The 27284-nt window shown below is 36.4% G+C and overlaps 1 protein-coding gene and 1 pseudogene across 1 annotated transcript in view; both read right to left on the bottom strand.

The window, feature by feature from the left end:
• Positions 1-27284, bottom strand: part of LRP1B (LDL receptor related protein 1B) — a 1676205-nt gene that overhangs the window by 1290155 nt on the left and 358766 nt on the right. The window lies entirely within an intron of this gene.
• LOC137765535 (small nucleolar RNA SNORA18) lies at positions 2025-2163 on the bottom strand (annotated as a pseudogene).

Here is a 27284-nt window from a genome sequence, read left to right as displayed (position 1 = left end):
GATTTCTTTCCTTTCTCTATGCTCAGGTGTTTACAAGATGTGAGAAATCCAAATTGGCCCTCTAAATGCTAATACCTTGTTAAACCAAAATAGGTGTATTAAATTAAACTCATTAAGTTGGCTTATCTTCTAATTTGACCAGAAGTATCCAATAAATCTCTTTTCTATAGACTGTCTTTCTTTCTTTATGGAGAATAAAAAATATAATTTCTCTCAGGATGTACATTCTTGTCCAAACAGTGACAATTCTTGTCCAAATGTGTCCACAATATCCCAAGGAACAAAGCTGTCAAAATGTGCATTCATTAACCCCTTCCTTTGGCCTGGCTGATTCCCCCTTCCCAACCACACCTGAGAACAGTGAAAATGACACAAGAGGCAAGAATAAAATTGAGTGTTATATGTAAAAGAAAGTTCTTAACTTCATTTTAACTCAGTTTCATGTCTCAGACACAATCTGGTAATTATTGATCATGGAACTTAATTATTAAGTATATAATTTTGCTCACTGTTTATAATAAAGTAAGCATATTGTGGCTTCTAGGTAGAGGTAGTTGAAGGCTCCTCTTCATTTTTTTTTTAAAAGAAGATACAAAGGCCTAGAAAATATAACTTGATACTGGCCCATGATCAGAGAGCTAGGGAGAGAACTGAAACTATGGCTATGTCCTTTTGCTCAGTTTATTTCAATGTCTCAGTCACTAAATTAATTGAACTGGGAACAAAGTAACATACTGAAACTCACTCAAGCTACTTTGTATCATAATGTTCACAACTAACATACATTCATAGGGGTTGTTCCAGTGCCTCCCTCACAGTGGGTTAAAGGGAATGAGAAGATCCTGCATTTGATACAGGCTCCCTTGTGGGCTTCAATTTCTTCATATGAAAACTGGTCTTCTGGGTTTACTGAAAGAGAATGTACGTGTGCCACAAGCACTGTGTTTGCCACAAGTAGGTGCACAGTGTAGGCTAGTTCTTCTCTCTCCATTGTGGAAATGAAATCACTCAGTGAACAAATGTAGTTTCATTATTTCATATGTTATTTTAAAGTGTGTAGATAGTAAGACCTTATTCAGTAATTATGTGGTTATGTTTCTGGAGGTGGAGAGGGATTAATTTTTCGTACCATTTGAGGGGTAAATGGAGGCACAAGATAAAGACAACAGACCCGTATGGGAATTGAACCTGCAACCTGAGTCATATCAGAAAAGTTTTTCAATACATTTAGCCACCTAAACACAAGTAGCCATGTTACAACATTCTCTGACTTTATTTTAAATGATGATTTTGAAGACAGGTATATACTAAATGAGCTTGGACCATCTCATTACCAAATAAGTATATTTTTTGCTAGTTGCTTAATTTTGTAAGTGGGACTCACTTGTAATATTGGATAATGAATTAGCAAAATGGACAAAAACAGGATGATGGCTAAAAGTTTAGTCCGCCAAACTTTTTTTTTTTTTTTTTTTTTTTTCAAATATGGCTATTCTGGATGAAAATCTGTCTTAAATGAATTACATACTTTTTCTTTTCTTTTTTTTTTTTTTTTTAAGTGTAAAGGTTTTTTTTTTTTAATTATGTGTAACACAAATTTATTTAAGTCAATAAATTTTTAAGGAATTTCACATGTTCTGATTCTTTCCACTGCCAATCACCTTAGTTCCTCCAAACTCATAATCTTCAAGATAAAATAGCCCTTTCAAAAAGAAGTTATCGTGTGAGTCAGTCCACAATTCTTTTAGTTAGGCTTCTTTGATCTCCAATGAAATATGGACACACTTCAAAATTCCCCACCTGTAATCTTTGGGATCCAATTTCCTCAAGCGATTTACTTTAGGACCATGTTTAGGGTCAGGCGATGGATCTGCCTGGTTCTGAATTTGACACCCTCTAAAAATGTATTAGGTTCAAATCATATTCGCTCCTAAGCCATCACACCCTAGAACAGTACAGATCATTGGGATATGCCAATACCTAAGATAAAAAGTTTGTTAGGTTTTTCATAGTTTACTTGGCAGCTCTGTCTTGTAGTTCTTTCCCACAGATCTAACACGTAGTTCTATGAGTAAAGGAAACCACACAGTTAATCTATGGGGCGTTTCCAACGGTGTAGGTTTTATACTTTTTCTTAAAACTGATCAAACTACGGAACCTAATGTAACATTTCCTTAATGACCTGTGGCCATCAGGAGTACCAATTAGTGCATGGTGAGGCTCTTAGGGATTATAAAAGTTTGTAGGTCTGTTTACCCTTGTTAAATAGCTCAGTTCTTGTGCTTTTTGAGTTTCTGTGTGGGCTTTTTATAGATTTTCTGTCAGCAACCTTGTTGTCACTTTTCACTGCTATCATTGTGCTGGTCCTAACAGCCCCAATCCCTTTTCTAATTTGCTGCCTCCTAATAAGGCAGTGGTTTTGGCAAGCAGATCGCTTAGCTTGCTAAAATTGTCAATAAAATCAGATTTTGTAGATTCTAAGGCAACACTCATTAGAGAAAAAATGCATTTGCTTTGTTGCATGGACTTCGTGGGTTGTAATTGATTGTGCATGTTTTATTGTTTAAATCTTGCTTCTCAGCTCTGTCAAGAAAGGTAGGCTGCCAGACAGCTGAATCCTGAGAAGGTGGGGTGTTAACTGTCTATTAAATTAAGTAGAGAGGCTACCACATCTAGATCAGGTATGTTATGCAGACAGGTTAAGTCATGTCTGGAAAAGGTGGGGTGCACATCTGGAGAGAGGCAATAAAGGTTTTCAAAGTTAAACATTATCATTAAAATAAAGAACCCTCTGAAATTTGATGTAAAAGTCACTAAATTGCACAAGTTGTTGAATCTGAAAAATATTGCCATATTCCATGTTATTCCTACTTCATCTAAATGTCTGTTTTGGAAGGGAATGGCTTATATTGGCAGCTTATTCACTGCAACCTATCCTGTTTGCAAATGTAGAGGAAAAAAAAAAAATCACGGTTATTTTTAGTTGATTACATCCAGGCAGGAAAGTGCCCCACTACTTCATAGCCTAAAACAAACAATTATTGGTGATGGTCTCATTATAAATTGCTTTCCATGGGGCATAATGAGTTTTCTTTTTTTTTAAGAGACTTAGATACATGAGACATATGAACTAAACTGTGTTTGCCTGACATAAGTTGAATTTAAAGCTCTTGCGGAGATTACCACCCTTTTAATACCTTCGCCTCTTCCTTTGTGTCACAAAGGCTGAATTTTTAAAACTTTTGCACAGCAAAAGCAATTTATACATATAAAAATACTTGGAGTGCCCTAGGGGTTGTTCATGTTGTGGAGAGTTGAAAGAAGAGTTTGATTTTAAGTTTAAGCTTCAAACATTTATGGCCTAAATGGGGATGTCATTCTGAATCAAGCCTCAAACTTTTTCTTTTTTTTTTTTTAAATGGGCAAGCAAGGGTATCATTTCTAAGATGAGCTATAAAAGAGGGAAGCAAGGCCCCAGTTACTTGCACTCATCAGAGAATTTTCTCTCCCAAAAGAGAATGGATTTCAAGTGACGATCCCTGTCTCCTTCTAATTCAGGCACTTGTGCTTCTCTTCCGTGAATCCCCTAACCATTTCAATCAGAAGAGAGATTTTATTTTTCCCTCCTGCTGCTACCAGATATGTCGGGCAGCTGATGTAAAATCATTGCCACATGACAGCAACTGCTCAGAGCTGCACTTCCCTAACTCATGAGTCAAGGACACCAACTAAATGTTATAAAAATTCTTTTCAAGGCTCCTATACCCCTTGTCTCTCCCTTCACACCCTGTGTCGTTACACAAACATATCCTTTTTAAAAGCCTTTGACGTTTCTTTCTCCTTTCTCTACCTATTTGGCTGTTTATGAAGCCTGAGCCACAGCAAATAGCCTATAGCTCGACTCAGCCCACCTTGGTCCCCCTGTATGTGGTTCTCCAAAGTCAAGAAGATAGAGGATTAACCTGAGGCAGTTGCAAAAAGTGTGTCATTAGTATCACCTCGTGCCCTTTGCTCCCCTCTCTCTTGCTTCCTAATCACTCCAAATCTTCATGTAGCTTCCTGCTTTTCCCCGCCTCCTAAAAACAGCTTTCCACCCAGGCTTCTCCCATTAGGAAAAATCTACATGTCTTAAGACATTACCTTCTATCAAAAATTTGGTTTTGGTTCTCATTCCTTCAGGCCTATGATGTGTCTATTCACTGACAAGGGAACAGAAGAAAAAAAAAAAATCAACTAATTATTATATGTTAAAAGAGAAAATAGATTTCTGTGTCACCACCCCAGGTAATGCATATGTGCTATAGCAGGGGTTATCTAGCAAAGTAATATTTTAATTAAGGCTCTGATTAGGGAGGAAATTTTAAGGTCACTGGCAAGTCATTGCTGCAGAGTGGGGGGGGGGTGTGTGTGTGTATGTGTGTGTGTGTGTGTGTGTGTGTGTGTCCCCATGCACGTCTGTGTGTGAGGTAGCTGACATGAGGCAATTTGGGTAGACAAATCTAAATGTAGTTTGCAATTCATGCAGCATAAATGTAGACTTTATTTTAAAATACAGATCATGGTTTTATGTGAATGATCAAGTCCATAAAAAATACTGACTACATCGTTTTGTCTTTTGTAATTTTTCTATAAGAGCATTTGGGATACAATATCCATCTGTTGTTTAGCTAGCTCTATCTACATCAGAACTAGTACTGATAGCAAGGATGTCTAAAAAGAAATACATAATCCACCATATTATAGTGACCCAAATTTTCAGGGTCTATGCAGACTTATGAAAAATTCTCACTCTTAAATTGCATGACCTGAATTCCATAACAACTCGGTCACAACTTCCCCCTGAAGGACTTCTCTGATGCCCTGCTGCTTACCTCAACTGCAGATCCTACCCTCTTCCCACCAACAGTGGGGAGTCTCTATTCTCTGAGTGTGGTTCTCTTTTCTCCCAACCACTCATTCATGTGTTTCATACACATCAGTTTATGTTGCCTTCTTGCATGTGACTTATAAGCCTCCTGAAGACAAGGTTTCTATTCAATTTATTTTAGAGCACTGCAAGATATGCATGGTATTGTGTGTGTGTGTGTGTGTGTGTGTGTGTGTGTGTGTGTGTAATACTGTGTCTTAGAACTTCCAAAGGTATAAATTGTGGAGGGAAGACTCATTAAAAATGAACTAAGAGATACTATTACTTTTAATGCTGTTTCATGAAATTTCTTTATTCCTCCCATGAAAGCCCACTTTTGAGATCCCATACTAGATTTTACTCCCATAATTAGAAACTGATTTTATAAGTAGGAAGAATCCTTGGTCCTTTGGAGCATATTAGAGTGTTCGAGAAAAACCTATTTAAATCCAGCAACTTGTCTCATAGACCAGTCATTTTATTTCCAGAGTGTATAACAGGAAAATCCTTTAAAATCCTCAGAAGAGTCTCCTTTATCCTTATAATTGGAGTGTTACTAGTATATAGACATGTTACAAAGTCAATTCAGGACAAGTTTTCTGAGTTAACTTCTGCCAAAGTATGTGAAACAAGAAAATTTGCTGTTGTACAAACTAGAGAACAGACAACGTAAGAGCAGATAACAGTATTTCTGCAAATGGAAATTATTAGGGATTTCAGAGGGTGAAGGAAATTTTACATTCTAGGGAATCAGTGAAACCCTTAAGGGCCTTTTCAAAGAGAAAAGCATATAAGATACCTGGATGAGTGTAAGATAAACAACCCTCAGTGTATTCCTGCCAGGGGAACACTTCATTTTATTCGTCAGATAGATACATATATACTATATATATAATGTATATGTATACACATATATATTTTTTCCTGATAAGAAACGTGTTTATTCTTTCCATTAAAAAAATCTTTGGCCCAAATGAGGTGTTTTGAATCTTTTCCTTAAGAAACATGTCTCATTTTCTAACATCTGGAAATAGAAGAAAATGATCACTTGGGGTGGGAGATGGTGAATAAGATGAGAGTAAGTCTTAGTAATTCTACAGAGAGACTAGCCTGGTTGATAAATCAAAGGCACTGAGCAAAACATTAAGAATATGCACATTTTTATAGATACAGAATTGAAGCTTCCATGATGTCCCAAAGGTTTCCTCAAGTCTAGCATTGACTTAAAACTCAGAGAAATGCTAATGAAAAAAGGAATTGTACTTTTCTCCTATATATCTAGCCAACATAAAGACTTAATGATCAGACTAATTTGAGTTATAGATGACCAATTTAAAAAGTGTAATTACAAAGTGATATTTCTGAAAGAAGAGCAGTTTTCGATTTGTCATAATTGTCATTTCAGTGACTACACTGATCAGATAGCCAGTCAAATTTCTTGCTTTAGAAATTTAAACAAAAGTTACCTTATTTTAACTGGATTGAAGCCAAAAAGAAATAAAAAGGTAAATGTTTAATTTCTAGATTGTTTATCATGTTGATATCATATAGGCAGCACACAATCTTAAACATGAACCAGAAGAAATGTACATCATCCTATTGTCAAGAATATCTCTAGCTTTAAACATCCTGTTTATATAAATTTCCTGTTTATATAAAGATTTTTTACCTCATTCTAATGAACTATGAATAAGATTTAAAAATTATTTTGTGTTCTTTTAATATAGAGTATTTTTAAAATCCTAATTCACGGAAGCTGTAGTAGTACAAACAACTGAAGCAAAATATGGAATGCTAACAAAGAAACATATACTTACCTATTTGATTAAATTTTACACAGAGGATAGGATTACAAATATTAATTTTAAAAAGTAAAATTGGAAGACAAAATACCAGTACATTAGTAACACTGCTTTGTGAAACTTTTGTGAAACTTTCCTTTTAGTTACAGATATCTACTGAAAATATACACAAGTATTGTCAGGATCACAATGTAAAATATGTTTCTTACTGAGGGTCACAATCAATGTTTAAGAGCCACTTTAATTATGTTACAATGTAACATACTTTCAATATGCTGATTTCTAGACTTGTTTACATGAAATTCTATAATGAGGTGGGAAAATGACCAAGTCACCTTCATATATTAGACATTTGTAAACAATGAGACAACAGTCTATCAGTTTTGTAATTTAAGTGTTAACAGTCTTTGGCAGAAAAGAGATATTATACTAAGCAGAAAAATATGACAGGCTTTTGAAATGTAGGATTTGTTTTGTTACTCATAAACTATCATTCTTTTACGTAATGTTTTGACAAACTGGAAAAAAGAATTAGGAAAATTCTGCAGTTAATATGACTCACACCTTTCATCAATTTCTCTAAGCATCTGCTACTTAAGGGCCATATGGTTAAACAGAATTCAGAGGTTCCCATTGCCATCACAGCACTGGAAAAGCATCAAATTCATAAAAATATGTTATTTAAGTGCCTTACATATATTAGAAACTTTAGTTCATGTCAGAAGAACATCTAGTGTTGCATGGTAAGCACTAGGGATACTTGAAGATTAAACTAGTCACTGAAAGTTAATCAAAATTTATCAGTATCCTTTTAGAAGATAATTGGAGTGATAAATAAGTTATAACTCAAACACTGCTTGAATCCAACTATGGACAATCTATATTTATTGGAGTAGTGGTCAGGAAAAAATATACTACATGTACCATTTTATTATTTATGGGGTGATATTAATTTTTTTAACTGAACACTGGTTTCCCATACTTCTAAATGGAGAACTATTAACAAGCGTATGCAGGAAGAGTTGCATTGTTTTCATATGCAAAAATGACTGCATTTTCCTGACTTCCCAAATCATAGAGAATCAAAATTTATACAGTGAGCTATGACAAAACATTCGTTTATCTTATCTGTTTTATTATATATATATATGTGTGTGTGTATTATATCTAAGATATTGTTATTGGCTACTCCAGCCCTTCTCTAGGGTATTTGTATTTTAGTCAATTTAGTCTAAAGGAAAATAATGACAAAGTTGACTTTATTCAATCAATAACTATACCTTAAAGGCATTATAATTTTAGTATTATTATTAAAAATGAAAAAAAAAATGTTTGGAGTTGGAGTGAGACTCAAACAGGATCCTGAATTGAATTTCTTAAAAAAAAAAACTTGATAAAATTGTAAGACCTTATATTCTTCATAAAAAATGAGAAGAGTTTGCTCTTTTTAAATTAGTGTAGTTTTTGTTCTGAAAAGCCCAAACAAAACTGATCTGATCAAAAGTCAAAAGATGAGATAAATTTGGCCAGACGGATGGATGGATTCAACCACACATTCCTACTGACCTTCTTTCTCTATCAGGTAACATAGAGAATTAATAATAATAATGGCACAATAATTCCTAAAGCACATTCCACATAACCACAGATGAGCTGTTGACCCAAAGTAATTGTGATGAACTTAATTACATTCTAGATTTAAAAAGCTTGCTAACAAATTTCATCACTTAAAAAGAATTATAATTATGTCCCTCTGTAGGAATTTAACTTCCTTTCACTGAAGAGACCGTAATGCAAACCACATAAAACACGTAACTTAGATACAACATACAGACATAAGTGCAGACGTAATGCCAAATGAGACGCTCATAATAAGGCCAAAGGAATGTACTATATGCCTCTAAGGAAAAAACATTTGGAACATTACTTAATCCATGTTTTAAATGAATCCTAGGTAAAGGGAAAAATATTATGAAGGGTTATTTTATGAATAGTTTTACTAGTTATCTCTCTGTGTATTATATGCTATATGCATCCATCCATCCAAATAAGTGACTCTCTACCGTTACTATAGAAACTTTAGTTGACCCAAAGTGATTCAGATGCAAATTTCTCTCCCATTGTCAATGTCAATCATATCAGTAGGAGACAAAATCCACACAACATTTCTTGGGTCTTTCCTCTACTTTATTGTTTCCAATATCACTCTGCCAGTTCCAGCTCTTCTATCCCCATCATAATCCAGCACAAACTCCTTCTGTCTCAAGTCTTTCTCTCCTCTTTTTTTTTTTTTAATGGAAACTCAGTTGACTGATATAACTAAACCACAACTAAGGCACTCTCTTCCCAGTGGCCTTTCCACTTAAGTGTAACCTTCTCTCCTTTACAACAGTGTCTAACCTGCCCTTCTGGACATAATCACCTCCCAATGTCCAACTCATACTCTAAACTTCTGATAGAAAGAACTGCTTACAAAACATTTAAACTTTTTTCTTTTTTTTCTTTTTTTGCAAACTGTGTGCTTTGCCCAGACTGCATGCGCTTGTACTGGAAAGCTTAGTTTGTCAAATCAAATCTGTTCTTAAAATCTCAAACTCAATTTCCTTTATGAAGTTTCTTTCTGAATGCTTTATTACGGTATGAGCTTTTTCTCCTTAAAACCCCACAGCCCTTTTTTTGTACTTCTCCTAAGGTACTTGTCATTGTATTTTAATACAGTGAAGGTACATCATACAGCATTTAAATTATGAACGCTCAAATAAACACATCAGCTCTAACATAGGAAAAGGGTTTTTTGTGTGTTTTTTTTAAATTAGTGTCTTATTTTCTGTTTTGCTTTATTTTGTTGTTTGCTTTTGGTATTAAGACCTTATAAGCAATCCAACAACTTATCTGGGTCCCAAACAAACAAACAGCACTCTGGTGAGGAGACAATGCACTGTACTGGACTTTCTAAAAGACAGTGGGACATGTCACATGTCACAAAGCCATGCACACAGTAATTCATGGGCAATGCATATAATTTTAAAAGATAAATTTTATGATACACGATTTTCACAGTAATCACTGACTTTGGGACCCAACTAAGAGTCTACTTATTTACAGTCATATACATTTCTGTTTCATTACTTCAATGGTCATAAAATCAGGAGGATTCATCTTTGAATGCCACTGTGTCCTTAGTAGTACCTTACACATAGTTGACACTTAACACATATTTTCGTTACTTTGCATAAAAGTAAGCCTTTCTAAAAGGCCACAAAATCTCAAATGGAAAACAACCATGGAGATCAAATAGTTTATTAATTATACTTTAAAAAAAATAGTACAAATGGACTATTTTAGAACTTGATTACAGAGCTTATAGGTTTTGAAAAGCTTATATAGTAAAAGAGCTCTTCACCTCTTGCCTTACTTCACTTTCTAAATTGAAAACTCCTTAAAGACAATAATATCATGTATCTTGTTATCCACTTAATTGTTGTAATATGTCTTGCATTAATCTTGCAAAAGATAACAGCTCTATGACATGCTTCCAGAAAAATCTCAACCACCAAGACTAGGCAAATAAACACCAAAATAATAATAATATTGCAGAAATAACTGGCTATTTAACTGATTGTACCTTTAAAAACTGAGCCTAGTATAGTGGTCTGGCACATGTTCAGTGAACTCAATTTAAATATGGTTGATCGAGTAACAGAAAGATGAAACGAGACACTATGCCTTACAGGGGCATACAGAAGACAGAGGAAACTCCAACACACAACTTCTTTTAAGCTGCAAAGGTACCATGTACCCCAGAAGATGAAGAGCACAAGCGAATCTAGAAGCTTGTAACTCAAAAGATAGCTGATCAGATGAGATCAGATGTGATAGCCACACTAGTAATAGCCTTTCTGGCTGTGGCACTCTCAAATACAAAGGGAAACCAAGTCCATAAAAACTCCACTTGCTTTTATTTTGCTCAATTTCCCCCCCTTTCTCTCTAACTCTCCCATCAAGTGTTCTAATTTTGGAAAGTCGCTGTTTCAGATTAACTCCACAGAGGACCGAGTTTTGTCACTCTGCAATCAGCAACTCAAGCAGTCATATCACTTTTGTTCATAGCTACTATGTTACTTCCAAATCGGTCTGGGATATTGAAAAACAGCACTGGAAGTAATGCTCATGAAAAAAAAATGTCCTATTTTCCCTTTGGCTATTTTTATTTCCCTCTTCAGCATTTTGATTATCTATTTCATTTCAGATCTATAGCTTGTTTTGCCTCAGAAAAGGATTTCCCTATTGGTTGTGTTGATAAGGCAAATTTTAGGAGGTGGAGGTCCAAAAACTCCCCTGTGAGTGATAAAATCTAACCCTTGGCCACTGCAGGAAGTTTTAAACGTGAACATTACATTTTATTTCAACTGAATTCTCATTTAAACCTTTAGTATAGGATAACTATGGCTGGAGTTTGCAACTATTATAATCAGAATGCTTGGACGGATGGAAATATTTTAGCATTTAATTTGAACCTCCTATTTTATGCTTTGCACAATCTGATCCAGAGATAAATGTTACAAAGATACAAGCTATATAAAGGTGACCTACATTAGGGCTCCGCCTCAGGTCTGTGTCACATTTAAAGAAACATTAGTCTAGCAATTTAATTTTTTCTTAGTTTCTCAAAGAATAATCTAGGGAATATTCTATTCATAAAACAAAGTAAACCCCCCTGAAATCTGACTTCCTCATCTCTTTGTAACCCATATGCCTAGAGATGTGCCAAATTCTTTCTCTTCTATCTAAACGTCTCCTAACTTTCCAGCCTGAGCCACTTGAGTGATATATTGCCTACCTTACCCATCCCCCATCCACCTTTTAATCAATTCATTATTGCTTCTCCATAGCAGGTTTCTCATTCCACTGTAAGTCAATCTCCCCTTTCTAACATCTCTAATTTCCTACTGCACAGTAATCTGATCAATATCACAAGAAAGCAAAAGCCAAGTAGGTAGAAGGCAGGGGAGGCTGACAGGGTGTAAACACTCAATGACCAATTCCTCCCTAACCCCACATCCTTCCCACTTAAATGCTTTGGTTAGAGTCGTCTTACTTATGCCTTGGAATCACCTGGAGAACTTTTTTTTTTTTTTTTTTAAATTCAATGCCCAAGTCCCTCCCCGCTCCCCACCCTCAATTAATTATTCTCTGGGGTGGAGCCCAGACAATTTTTAAAACATATTCCAAGTAAATCTAATGCACAGCCAAAGTTGAGAAACACTAGAATGGTTTGGAGATTTGTTGTGTTCCACAAAGGAGGGCACCAGATGTTTTTCTAAAGGATTTGCGCATAGAGGAATGGTGGTGGCAGTACTGGGGAGAAGAGGGGATGGATGGTGAGTCATAACTGTCCTGGGCGGGCATCTGTTGGCATCAGGATTTAAGGTGAATGAGTAAATTAGAAAAATCTGTTATCTGAGTCCCCTGCACACTTTAGCTACCATTAGATTCAAGGTCAACCCCCCATGTCTCTGACTAGCACACCCTGAGCAGGAAAAGCACCAGTTAATTAGGCTACCCACGACCATACCTAATTCCAGGGTCTCTGCCATAAAAAAAAGAAAGGTTTGTTATTCACTGGATTCTTTTCCTCATAGATTCAGGTTGCAACTAGATGTTCCTCTAGCAAACACAGGGCTATCTGCACCCCTACGTAGAAGGACCCACAAAAAATGAGAAGCAGATGGCCACTTGCAGCAGTTCCCCTTTGTATCTGACACTGTTAAAGGAAAGCTGTTCGTTGGCCATGGCCTACAAACAGTACCCGGGGTTCGCTGCTGGAGTCTCCTGATGATGGCTGAGGTGCCCCCTCATCCACACTAATCAGGATCTGTTTTGTCAGGAAACAACTATCAAGAGATGGAAGCCGATCTGTATTTATACAGTTTCCTCCCACCTTAAATATGAACTCTGTAACTTGGTCTTAGTTTTCTTAATTCCCCAAGTAACTCAATGTTTTCCCCATTTTCTGACTCAAAATCGATTAGCGTCACAATATTGAGAATTCAGGTAGCCCTTAGGTTTAAAATAGATCCTAAAATTACTGTATCTCTAGCTATGTTAATGACTACACATGAAAGGACTCTAGCCATGACGAATGTTTATACAAACTGTGCTACACCTTTCTCTGAAAGACTGTTGAAATCACTCCTTTCTCAACATGTAAGTACCATATCTTGTCGATATGCAAATAGGCATTCAACATACGAATGCAGGCAAATCATCTTGCCCTCTAGAGTTTCTACGTTAGTAAAGCAGGTTCTATCACAAAACAGAAGCTGGGTATCTTTCAGATCACAAATTATCCCTAATGTTGAACCACAGACCTTCACCTTGTTGTATTCGCCTGCCTTTGATACCATTTCTAGACTGTTTAAGTAGCATGCTCTAATCAAGACTCTGAGTATTAATTTTCTGGCCCTCCACGAGGAACTCCACCAAAATTTCCAAAGTTTCTAATAATAAATAGCCCATGTCAGCAGTTCTAAAGCAAAGAGAGTAGCAGCCAATTTCCCAGGGAATCTTCTGTCACTGGAGCGAGCAAATGCCTTGAATTAGCCTAAACATAGCTACCGCGACATCTATTATCCACAAAGGGCTCCAATTTAAGAAAGTCTATGTCCACGAGGGTTGAGTTTCAAACATGTTTCTAGTTTTCAGTTTCATAAGGAAGCCCATTTTGTCTCTGAGTGGTCTCCATTGCTCCCCTGCAGTAGTATTCTAAAAAACATAAACGTTTTCTAGGGTAAATTTTTACCCTGTGGCCCATAAGTCTAATGAGATTGTAACCAGCAGGAAAATATGCTTTTGGGTATTGACTTTGTCTGAAATACAGCTGGGTACTGAACTGTAAACCTGGCCCCCAAAATGTAACCCATCTCCCTCACTCTCAACTCCCTTAAACTCTCTTCAAATAACCCATTTGGGCTCTCTACTTGTCCAGTTCTTCTCCATCTGGATTCACTGTTTTCAAAGGAAGAAATAGCAAGGCCTAGACTTATAACTATTCTCACATGAAGTGTTTTTACTTTCGAAAGAAAAATCATTTCATCCAATCTATAGATGACACACATATACAAGTACAGACTAAAGTGAGGCTTGACAGACCTCAAACTAATTGGTTAATGTTATTACCTATTTTAGCATAGATTAAAATGTCAAATATTTGTTGAGAAATTTCTACGTGCCAAGTAGTGAATACAGATTAGCTCCCTGATTTTAACATATTTTGGAATGCATTGCTAAGTTGAGAAAGCTAATTGTGTTACACAAAGTCCAGGAAAGTAGTATTCCTTTTCCTGATAAAGGACATGGAATAATCTAGATTGAATGTTATGGTTTATGATTGGTGTGTCTTCACATTAAGCAGAGCTGTGCCACTTTTAGATATCTGGAAGCAAGACCAGTACCTGATTCAAGCAAGTAAATTAAGTGAATAAAATCCAAGCATATTATTCAAGCACTTCCCATTGGAATGCAAGAGATGAAAAAGTGATTTGCTATAAGGTGCCTATTATTTCATAGAAAACCTGTGTTACTGAACTTTTGAAAGAATTATGATAGTCCCAATAAACTCAGTTGAATGTGTGGGGGTGTGTGTGTGTGTTCAGAAGATTAAAATAGTTACCAATCTTTAAGTCAATCCTAGGTCCTATAAGAAGTGTGCTCTCTCCTTGGAGTTTATGCTTGATGGGGTAGTTCATATTTCCTAATTCCATTGGCCCATATTGGTCATCAGAAAATGTATATAACAGGGAATTTTGCCTCAAAAACTTGGAATGGATTCATTCAGAATTTAGTTCACTTGCATTTTTTCCTGGGCTGGTATGTTTAATAGCTAATATATTCATGTGATAATATCATAACTGACCAATAAATAATGCATTCTACTCAAAAGTTCATGATATTTGATGCTTTTACGTAAAATACAATGAAGCGACACCTTACTGTATCTTTAAATCTGTAATTGGTAATTGTGTACACTATATTCATTTAAAAAATAGATCTATCAGTCCAGTTCAAGTAAATTTCTTCTCTTAAAACTCACCTAAAAAAGCAATCATAAGACATGTTTTGAAGGAAACTCCTTGAGGATAACTCTCCAATTAAAAATATTTTCTTTAGGATGAGGCCTAAAATTGAAGTTCTGACCAACATTGTCATTATAGATTCTAAGATCCAATTTTGTAAAGAGATTGCCTTAGGAGTTTGGCTAGATTCCTGTGAGGTAATTGCATTACACCTTCCTAATTTTTCACAGAAGTTTCAAATGAATACAGTTTTCTCCCTTGTACTCCAAGTAGGAAATGCTACCAAAAAGCAAGCAAACAAAACCTTATGTACGTGAATATAGATGATAGATATTTGGAAATTGTTGGAAACACCATTGGCCCTCATGTGAAAGAAGATGGCTTCAAGGAGAGAAGAATATGACATGGAAAAAACACTGTTTCAGCCTTCTGATCAGTCTAGGTGTTAATTTTCATCCCCACAAATTTTCCTGTACCCAGTGCTCATAAGGGGACTGAAGATGATTAACTCGTGAATATAAATGGCTGATATTAGCTTTCCACGGCAACGGCATTTTTAAAAAGAGTATAAAGCGCTTATACTAAAGCTGCAATATTTTATATAATGAAATTTATGTTATTATAGAAATTTTATAAAGTGTATAAAATAGTTGATCACATAAGATATAACATAATCATCTCAAATCTTTTGAAATGTTGTGCCAGAGGGCTCTCTAATGTGGTCTTCTCATGAGGTAAGCTCCATATACAGAGGACATGGAATAGCAAAAATAAACAAGAAATTTTTAAGTACTATTATAGAGCACATTTAGATTTGCCATATTTATTTGTGCGACTTGGAAGACAGAAGAAAACTATGACCCACAGGTCAAATCCAGCCTGTGGCCTGTTTTGTATGACCCTTGGAGATAAGAATGGTTATACAAATGGTTAAAGGGTGTAAAAAGAAAAAAAGGAAAGAAGAATATAAATGGTGACATATGTAGCCTACAAAGCCTAAAATATTCTCAAGCCCGTTACAGAAAAAAATTGCTGACACCTGATTTAAGCTTAAAAAAAAAAAAGAGGCCCCCTGAATGATTTGAATGGATTCATGATGTTCAATTTGGTGCAGAATTAGAGAAATCCTATTTGAGTTCCCTCTGTATTCTCAGGTTTATGGAATGATTAAAGGCCTGAGACCTCTTTAGCTGAGTCAGGTGAGACCACCTGGAACTCTAGGCCTCAGGCCAGGTCTCTTTAAGCAGAATAGCCAAGAGAAGCCTAGCTAGGTCTGGCAGCAGAACACTGAGTCCATTACAAGATCCAGTAGGTTCTGCTACCATAAGCACCCAGGGGAAGGCCGAGCACATTTTCGGCAGCTCTTGCTGCTAAATAGGAAAATATACTTTCCATATGCCAATCAAGACGTTGGAAAAGGTTGCCTCAGCCACATGCTCAGAAGTGGTATTTTTTTTTTTTTTTTGAGCATTAAACAGGATATATATCCTGTCCTTGCTATACCCATAGTCAACGTCAGAAGATAGTCTGTTATGTTTTTCCTTTTTTTTTTTTTTAAGCCATTACATCATTCAGCTGCTTTCATTAATTATAATAATGAAATCCGATTTCAGTGTGGTGAAACGTAAAAGGAAAAAAAGAAAAAAAAAAAAAAAACTTTAAGCCCAAATAACCTTCAGCCCGATATTACTTCATCAAAAGCCTGTGAATGCCCCTTTGTACATATCTGGAGCAATTTCTTTCTTTTACACACATCCAGCTTAGAGAGGGATACTTTCCACATTTCCGGTCTATTAAGCACATGATACTCTTCCATGGGAGATAAAATTGACCACATCCTTTCTAACCCCAAGGACCCCTGACCAGCATCAAGAAACTTAAAAAAGGGCCTTCCCTGGTGGTCCAGTGGTGAAGAATCCACCTTCCAATGCAGAGGACGCAGGTTCGATCCCCGGTCGGGGAACTAGGATCCCACATGCCGCGGGGCAACTAAGCCCGCGCGCCACAACTACTGAGCTCACATGTCTCAACGAGAGAGCCTGTGTGCCGCAAACTACAGAGCCCACGCGCCATGGAACCTGCGGGCCACAACTAGAGAAGAGAAAACCCGCACACCGCAACTAGAGAGAAGCCTGTGCACTGCAACGAAAGATCCCAAATGCCTCAACAAAGATCCCGCCTGCCGCAACTAAGACATGACACAGCCAAAAATAAATAAAATTAATTAATTAAAAAAAAGAAACTTAAAGAATATGAAATTTTAACAAATATTGATATACATTGCACTATTAATTATAGGAATCAATACTGCAAACAACCTATATGACCAAATGGAAGAATTAGTTAATGTATAAAAGTAATAATATTTAAGTTGACACATTAGTGTTTGCAAAGCTCTTATGATAAAGTATCTAAAATTAAAATGTAAACTAAAAATACAGTTTAAAAATGACATGTCAACTATGCAATTTTAAAAACAGCAGAGAAACAGACTAGAAAGAATGTTATGGGCTGTACTGTAACCCCCAAATTCGTATGTTGAAGCTCTTCTGCCCCCCCCCAAACTCAAAATGTGACTGTGTTTTAAAGATAAGGACTTAGAGGTGATTAAATCAAAATGAGGCCATTAGGGTGGGCCCTAATACAATCTGACTGGTGTCCTCCATCATAAGAGGAGGAAATTTGGACAAAGAGACACCTGGGGCTCTTGCACAGAAAAAAACATCACGTGAAGACACAGGGAGAAGGTAGATATATGGAAGCCAAAGAGAGAGACCTCGGGAGAAAACAAACCTGCTAACACCTTGATCTTGGATTTCCAGCCTCCAGAACTATGATTAAATATTTCTGTTGTTTGAGCCACCCAATCTGTGGTGTTTTCTTATGGCAGACCTAGCAAACTAATACATAAACAAGGAATATCATTGAGTATTGTTATCATTACATTTTGTTGGTGAAATTAAGCCTGAGTTTTATGCCTTTTTACTTACTCTCTGTAACTCATTACTTTCCCTTATTCCCTCCCTTCCTGTTTTCTTCCCACCCCCCTTTTTCCCTTCTTTCTTGTTTTTCTTCCCAGAAGGGTTTTTTGAGCACCTATAGTGTGGCCAGCCTTGTAAATACCTAAGCACTAAGTATTCAAAGCACGATTTGATTCCGTCTTTACAAAATTTAATCTGATAGATTTTAAGTGTATATTACTTCGACAAAAAAAAATAATAGAAAAATCCATCTCAACATTTCCCAACACACACCCCTCCCCTGTATTAGGAGTTATATAGAAACACGTTGCCAATTATTCCTACAATAGCAGAAGAGCAGTCCCAAAGCCATCTGTAACCAAAGCAACTCATCTCAGGTGGCTTTATGACACATGCCCATAAGCTTCAGTACATGTGAACAATACTTAAAGAGAAGTTACTGATCACTTACAGACAGCAGCCGCATACCATTTCTAGGGATGGATTTCTATTTTCTTTAGCGATCACTCCCCACCTCTCCCTCATCCTGCTTTTACTGTAAATTAGGTCTCATGTCTAAAAACATTTCCTCTAGCTTCAATGTATTGCCCCCAAGTGTTGAGGAGGAGGAGATATAGTAGTTAATCAGAAATAAATTATTTGATAAAATCCACAGCCATAGCTTGAATGATGTTGGGCAGATTTTTCCGAGAGAGACGTTTCAAAAGCTAAGGCACGGAGGATGGGGACTCCAGTGGCACAAACCAAAGAAATGGGTGGTGAGAGTGGAGCAACGGTACACGGTTCCAAGTTAAATGAACAGTTCCTCTTCCTGAGCCCATCTCATGTACAGCGTCTCTTGTTAGTAGTCTTCAACATCTGCTGTGGTGGGCAGGGTGGTACTGGGAGATCTCGACCACCACTGTCCGGCGGCATTAAGTTAAAAGACTAACTATGTTAGCATGCTCATAGGAATGATAAGTACAGAAGCCTTTCGGCAAAGGTCAGACATGGGCAAAATGGTGAAGCAGATAATTTTTTTGGTGTACTGGGTGCTGTGGTAAAAATAAATGTTTAACAAACAACTGTATGGAAAAAAATATAAGGACTTAGTTTATTATAAATATTACTGATATAAAGGATGTGTAGCACCCAAATAACCAATAAAAATATACAATACTATTTTTTGTAAATTTCCTGTAGCCAATTGATCGACACAAAATGCTTCAGTTGATTTTGCCAAACTCTTAGATTTGTAACCAACGTATGGAAACAACTGATGAAGAAACATAGTTCTATAGTCATTTTTGAAGCTGGAAGAATATTTTCTCAATTTCTTGTGCTATTCACAATGTAGCAACTACAGCCATGACATACTTTTAAGTCCAATCTACATTTTAACCATTTTTTTATTCACTACTTTCTTAAGTCTACCGTAGACAATCAACAAAGCAATAAATGAAACCCTGATTTATTTTGTTTGCCAATTTTCATGGTATAAATACTCCCATCGCGGCCAATTTCAAGTTACCAACACGATGTCATCAAACAAGACACTGGAAAAAGATGCACAGGATGCTTTACTCTCTGTGGTCTCACCACTGTGAACTGCCTTTCCTTAAGAACGTCATGCTCATTTTAACCTCCAGGGGTTTGCTCAGGTTGTTCTCTCCCCCTAGAGCACCCTCCCTGTTCTCTATCCTCACTCCTTGAGCTTAGCTTCAGATCTTCCTATGTCAGGTGGGCCAGAACTTTCCCTGAGGAACCTTCCCTGCCCTTTCTGAATTAGGTAAGCCCTTCATAGGACCCGAGAGCTTTCTGTGCTTATCCTTGCAGCGATACTTATTTCATTTGACCGTAAATGCCTTGGTGCATTTCTACACCACCTGGCTGGGAATTCTATGGTGTGGGGGGCACGTCGGCCTTGTTCAGTGTTTTCCAACATCCAGAAGGACACCTGGCAGTTGGTTGGCTCTGCGCAAGTCCAGGTTGAATGCAACGCTGATGATTCCAAGGAGGAAAAACCAGAGCACTGAGATGACGAACATGCTGCCAGGTGGCTTCTCCTTCAGGTTATAGCTGTATTATTTTGAAGTTCTTTTAAAGAACTGAATTTGATTAGATGAGCAACTGGTTAGCAATAAAGTGCAGCAGCAGCACCGGCTTACAGGAACGCCACCCTCTACAGTCCTGAAAGCCCGCTGGGGATAGAGAAAGTTGTTAAAAAGCCATGCCTAATTATTCAAGCAAGCAAAGAAGGATCTCTAGTCACTGGAATCCAGCTGCACATTTGCCTGCCTTATGCCATCAGCTTGGGAAACTCAGATACTTCATGTAAGGTAATGACAGATCTTTCAACCATGGTTTGCCAGGAGTAGAGTGGCTACGTCTCCTCTGTAGTGAATATGAGCCAAATATGAAAATGAAATCTTGACAAAACTTCCTGACTTTCCAACCCGATATACTTATTTTGCAGATAAGGAAAAGTTATGACACATTACCTCATCTGTCAGATACACGCGTAATTTGAGTCTCAGTTCCAGTGATCATCACCGGAAAAGAGAAAAATGATGCTTTTGACAAAGCAAGTCAAAAAAGGTTGTGTGTCCTCCTCATATTCTTTTGAAAGGCAATCCTATTCAAGTTTAAAATGGAAACCACCCCCAATTCCACCCCCCCAACACACAGTATTGAAACCAAAGAAAAGAACAGCACAGTATTAAATACTATTACTCTGCAGCTAGTACAAAAGGACAGAGATTTGCATTAGAACAAGTGCTAAAAGAGCTGAGCTTCAGGCAAGGAAAGATCATTATTTATAACAAGCTGATCTGCTTCTATATGATTAACGGAAGAACAGTGAATTAATGTTGTTATCTTAATATCGTTTAAATGGCCTCTAGATGTGGTGCAAAGCCAAGCCAGACGGAGTGGTTAACACAAAATAAATGTCAATCCAACAGAGATTTCTGGGAAACATTTTCACCCGGAGTAGAATTTACTTAATTAATGGCCTCAAAATGATAAGCTCTGATAAGCCTCTGCTGGTTTTATTTTATTTGGGGAAAGAGGACACAGCCCGATTTAATGGGATTTTCTTCAGAGACTGGTATAACTGGTAAGCTTCTGGATAATTATCAGCCATTTTAATGATTTCTTCCCTTTCAAAATGTAGTTCATGCCCTAGGTTATCTGGAGCAATGGATGAGGCAAGTATGAAACTAAAATGGTAATGTTTTATTACCTGTAGCTATAAGTGTCTGCTTGAACAGGAAGTTGGGTTTTTAAGACACAAACAACAAGCTTACTATTACCCGTGAAATAAGGCTTCATTAAATGACTGCTTTAGAATCAGTTGTCTGTCCATAATAGGTAAAACTCGGTGTTAAAGCAGGTTTAGATGGAAATGTGTTACTAATTGCCCTGAGACTAGAAAGGCCCCTATAAAGTGGGCTAAGTAGGAGCCTACATTTCGGGGATCATCTTCCTGCCCTCAGTGCAAGCTTTAGTGTAAGAAACCCTTATCAGTGATTTCCCTGGACATTTTTCTTTCTAGCACTTAAAAATTAAACTACATAAGATGAAGTTGTGGGCACAGGTCAGGCTGAAGGTAGACACGTATGTAAAATTAATATTTATAATACTTGAGATTTAAACTTAGAATACTAATATTCCAAACTAATTATCAGCAATTGGGATATTCATAAATGATTTCAAGGATGTCTGGAATAGCTTACAGAAATACACCCAAAGATACCAGAGGCTTTGCATTAATATGGGACAGGAGAGAGAAAGAGTTTTCAATTTTGTCAAAGATTCTTCACATTAATGTAGTAGGGAACCACTGGCTATCCAATCAGCAGGTACCACATGTTAAACCCAGTAAAATCGCCATGACTTCACTCAGCTCTTCTCAGATAATAGTGGGCAGGTTGGAACGTTAGAAAGTGTCTTCACCATACTAGGTTTCTTTCTTCTTCTTTATTTGTTCAGGACAGCCTGTGTCCCCTGCAAAGATACACAGAAGTCCTATCCCTGGTACCTATAAATGGGACTTTTGGAAATAGGGTCTTTACAGATGTCATCAAGTTATGATGAGATTATTAGGGTGAACCTTAATCCAATATGACTGGCGTACTTATGAAAAGAAATTTGGATACAGAGACAGACAACCACAGATGATGACAGCAGAGATAAAGGTAGAATGCCGTGGGAAGAGGGAAGCAGAAACTGGAGTGATGCCTCCGTAAGAACACCAAGGATTGCTGGCTTTCACCAGAAGCTAGGAGAGATGCAGGCAACAGATTTTCCCTCAGAAGGAATCAACACTGCTGAAACCCTGATTTAGGACTTGTATCCTCCAGGACTCAGAGAATAAGCTTCAGTTTATTCTCTGGTAAGCTACCCAGTTTGTGGTACTTTGTTATGGCAGCCCTAGGAAACTAATACAGATTTTGCTACTGAGAAGTGGGGTGCTTCTATAACAAATATCTTAAAATGCAGAAGTGATTTTGGAATTGAGTAATGGGTTGAGGCTGGAAGAATTTTGAGGCATTTAATAAAAAGAGCCTAGATTGCCTTGAAGAGATTATTGACAGAAATATGGATGTTAAAGGTGCTTTTGGTGAGGACTTAGAAATGAGGAACATATTATTGGAAAGTGGAGGAAAGGCAGGCCTTGTTATATAGTGGCAGAGAAGTTGGCTGAATTATTTCTACTGCTGGGAGGCAAGGAGTACTTGTCAGCGATGAACTTAGATATTTAGCTGAGGAGATTTCCAAGCAAAGTGTGGAAGGCACAACCTGGTTTCTCCTTGCTGCTTATAGTAAATGTGAGAGGAAAGATAAACTGAAGAAGGAATTCTGCCTCAAGACTGCCTTGAAACACAGTCTAATATACCACATTTATCACTTATCGTATATCTCTTTCTCTCCACCAGAAGGGAACTGCACAAGAGCAGGTATATTAGTCTGTTCTGTTCACTGATGTTTCCCAACTGCCCAGATGCTCATAGTTGTTCAATAAGTATTGAAGAATGAATGACATTAATGAAATTAATGCATGGGGCCAAACTTCTCAAAATGACTTTCATGCCTAAATTTTCTAAAAGGCATATAAGGGATTCATTCTTCTTGCAGTTTTTGTAATTAGAAAAAAGAATATAATTTATCTCCAAATGAAAACAGTTTACATGGCTATGAGTGAGTCATTGGGTTTTACACAACAAAGATATTGACATAAAATAGGAAATTAAAATTTACCTAATAATGGGACTCAAACTAGGGACTCTTCTCTGAAGGAGGACAATTAAAGAGTTTCAGAAAAAGTTTAGTTTAGTATAAAATAGATAACTAATAAGAACCTGCTGTATAAAAATAAAATAAAATAAAATTCCAAAAAAAAAAATAGTTTATAGAGATGCAATTTTGAGGCCACATATGAAACTGGTTCTCAAGCAAGGTCTTAGCATTTTATTCTTAGGATGAGATTTGATAACAGCTGGATAGAATTTAATACCATAAATCCTATAAACAGTAATAGCAAACAAAGATCCAAGCCTCCATAGAATACATTAAGGCCATCAAAAATGATGGCTGTCTTTATTTTTAAGTTAATCAAACTGCCACCTTAAATCCCTGATGTTTTAAAACTGCTACATAAAATGATATAGGCTTTCTATGAACAATCCAGTATGTTAGGCAATGAAAACAATAACCAAATTGACTTTGCCCACCCCCATTCTCTTCTCAATAGTTTTCTCACATGGACATGCCTACTCTTTTAAGGATAGCTGATACTCTGCAATTAGTTAAAAGTTTTATCTTTTTTGTTGTTATATTTACATATATCCCGCATTCCAGCAGTAGAGAACATTAAATACACTATTTAGAAAGATATTTTAGACATAAAAAGACTACAATTGTTATATTTTTCATTCATATTAAAACATGTACATTTAGGAAATATTTCTTTACATTCCTCAGTGTTATAACCATAGTTAACTTTTTTTTATTTTTGCAAATACCAGGTACCTGATTAATGTTTACCGGACATATATACTTTCAATCATTCATTTGCTGATTCCAATTTCACATTACTAAGATTTTTCAAACTCTCTAATCTCTCTGCCTTCTTTTCCCAACTCCTTTCAACTCCAAGTTGTCTTTCAAAGACAGTCCTCTACTTAGGCAATCACATCCATTCTTGAAGTCCCTGCATACATACACCTGCCATGCCTTCCCCACCTCCTATAGGTAGAGTTATGCAGCCCTTCTCTGTATTCTATGTTTATTTTAGCATTTGGAGCATATATCTATAAAACAGCATACTGCATTGTAAATACATTCCGGGGCCTGCCTCCTTGATGCGATTGCGTCCTTGCCAAGGAAGCAACTGTGTTTATTTACACTTCTATCTCTAGTGCTTTGACAAGTGCCTGACATAATTTAGAGCCTCAATAAATATATACTGAACAAACATACAAAAAAGAGAAGTTCTGGGAGAAGAAAAATCAAGTCAATAGTTATTTTTGTGCTATTGCTATACTAAGTCAAAGCATTATAGAAAATATATAGACTAATTATATGACCATCTTTATTTCTCCTGGTGCAATTTTAAGGGTCGCATTTAATATGGTGAGGTATCATGTGGCTGGACTGCAGAACAGAATTGTGAATATTGGCCTTTAAAGTAATCTTCAGACATCAATGTGAGTTTTTTTTTTTTTATAAAAATTTCCCTGGATTTCTCACTTTGACTCTCGTTTGTCAACGCTTTCCTCACTTAGCCGCCTCTTCTTAAACTTCTAAGATTATGGTAAGAGAATATGAATTTTCCTCTTCAAAAAATATAAATGAAGTTATTCAGTAAGAAAAGTTCAAAGCAAATCCTATCATACTGATGGATTATCAAAATAGGAGAAGTAAATTTAAAATTAAAAAAAAACTTCAATTTAATTACCATATTGGTACTGGTGCAAGTGGTACAACCACTATAGAGAAAAGTATAGAGGTTCCTTAAAAACCTAAAAATAGAACTACCATATGACCCAGCAATCCCACTCCTTGGCATATATCCAGAGAAAACCATAATTCGAAAAGATACATGCACCCCAATGTTCACTGCATCACAATAGCCAAGACATGGAAGCAACCTAAATGTCCATTGACAGAGGAATGGATAAAGAAGATGTGGTACATATATATAATGAAATATTACTCAGCCATAAAAAAGAATGAAATAATGCCATTTGCAGCAACATGGATGAACCTAGAGATTATACTAAATGAAGTCAGGCAGAGAAAGACAAATATTATATGATATCGTTTATATGTAGAATCTAAAAAGACTATACAAAGGAACTCATTTACAAAACAGAAGCAGGCTTACAGACTTTGAAAACAAAATTATGGTTACCAAAGGGGAAAGGTCGGGGGGAGGGGTAAATGAAGAGTTTGGGATTAACATAAACACACTACTATATATAAAATACATAATCAACAAGGACCTGCTATATAGTACAGGGAACTCTATATTCTGTAGTAACCTACATGGGAAAAGAATCTGAAAAAGAATGGATATGTGTATATGTATAACTGAACTACTTTGCTGTACATCTGAAACTAACATAATATTTTAAGTCAACTATATCCCAATATAAAATAAAAATTAAATTTACAAAAGAACTGAGAGGTAAATATTATTAGTTTTATAGGGAGTCGAGGCTTTGTTTTCAAGAAAGAGAATGGAGACATGCTATGGACTTGTTGCAATGAGAATCAGAAAAACGAAGCCAGCTTCCAAAAGGCTGAAAGAGAAATAATGTGTCTTTGCTGGGTGTGAGAGAATATGCAAGCACCCATTGGCAGGCATCTTGTAGTCTACAGAGGAAAGAACAGAATGTGCCCTTAAATAGGAAATTATTGTCCTCTCTCTGGTGCTTTTCCCCTGCAGTCATTAGTTGTCACTGAATCCGACCCTTTAATGATTTGGTGGAAGGTCCTTCTTCATCCCTCTAAAAGTGAGATATCCCCTCTGCCTTGGATTCGTTAACAAATGAAAGTTCTATTTATTTCAACTTATAAAAACAGTTTAACGCCTTTTATATATAACACAATCTAAATCACTTTCATTATTCAGTTATTCCCTCATTTCTTCATTCATTAAACATTTGCTTGCTCCTTCTATGTTCCTCTCATAGTAGACAGATGTGTGAGTGAATAATGCTACAATAGAAATAAAAACTAAGCACCATGAAAACATCTGTAAAAATAAATGGATTATTTGTGTGCAATCTGTTTGATGTCTATCTAAAGATTCAATCAGTTAGGATGCTATTAAGATAGTTTAATTCTTGTTTTTAGACTAAGAGAATGTCAGTGGGAGTGGAAAGGAAATTATGCTTGAAATACAGTATTGTGGCCTGCTAAGTTTACCTGATCCCCTACCCATAGCCTCTGCTGAACGTATGGACCTACGTTTCCAATGTCACTCTTCTGCACCCCATTTGATAGGATTAAAGTGGGCATCTGAATTAAGGGAACCCATCCAGAGGCTGAGCTATGCCATTTTTTTTTTTCTCTCCAGTATTTGAACTAAGAAGTAATACACTGATAGCACACAAAAATAAACTTGTGGAGTTCAAGTAAGTTGCATTAAAGTAAAATATCATAGGGAAGATTCCAGGGTTTCCTCTGCTGTAGTCCCACAAGGCAGTCTTGACCCAGAATTACTCTCCTATTAGAGCCCTACTGATTTCTTGCTAGTCTGTGGCTCCTATCTTGGTTGACTTCTGTATACTTAAAACCTTTTACCCTACCCCTCACATCAATCTGCTTTTCTTGAGCTTTCTTAGGGAATTTCTGTTCCATATAATCAAAGAGCCTGGGCTTGAACAGACAATATTTGCTCAACTAATTATCTGCTCTCCAACTACACTTCAGCACTCTTGTCCATCTTCATATTTGTTTCTTCTCAGTGTAACCTGTGAACTCTTTACCAGCTAAGGGGCTAACATTTTGTGAGTACTTTATTCTAACAACAAGTTTATGCATTGAGACATTATAAGCCTCACTAAATCTTTGTTAAAATAATAAATAAATGATTCATATGCCAGAGATTGGGGAGATACAATCTAGGGGAAATGATATTTGATTGGATGAAGAAAAGCCAAAAATGATTCTGCAATTCAATTAATTTGCATTATAATCTGTGTGACTGGTTTCATTTAAATACGTGCTAGGGAATTTCCTGCTTTTGAAAACGTATAATCATCAACTACATATTAAAAGTATGAGTTATTAAGAACCTAAGAGGGTTTGTGAATTAATGAATTCAAATTATCTGGAGCTTAGTTCAACAAGAATATCAAAAGTGCAATTTCTCTCCACAAATACAAGATTAGAGAGTAGATGCTTGGATTCCTTTGGGACATGAGATTAAACTGGCAGAACACAGAGGTAGAGCTTTTATTTACCTGTTAAGGAATCAAGTGTTCTGGGAGTACCTTAAATTGAAAACAAGTGACCACCCACTCTAAAA

Source organism: Eschrichtius robustus, chromosome 5 (genome assembly GCF_028021215.1).
Source record: "Eschrichtius robustus isolate mEscRob2 chromosome 5, mEscRob2.pri, whole genome shotgun sequence".
Classification (NCBI taxonomy): Eukaryota; Metazoa; Chordata; class Mammalia; order Artiodactyla; family Eschrichtiidae; genus Eschrichtius; species Eschrichtius robustus.
The sequence above is the reverse complement of the archived record's forward strand: the minus strand, read 5'-3'. Positions and strand labels throughout refer to the sequence as shown.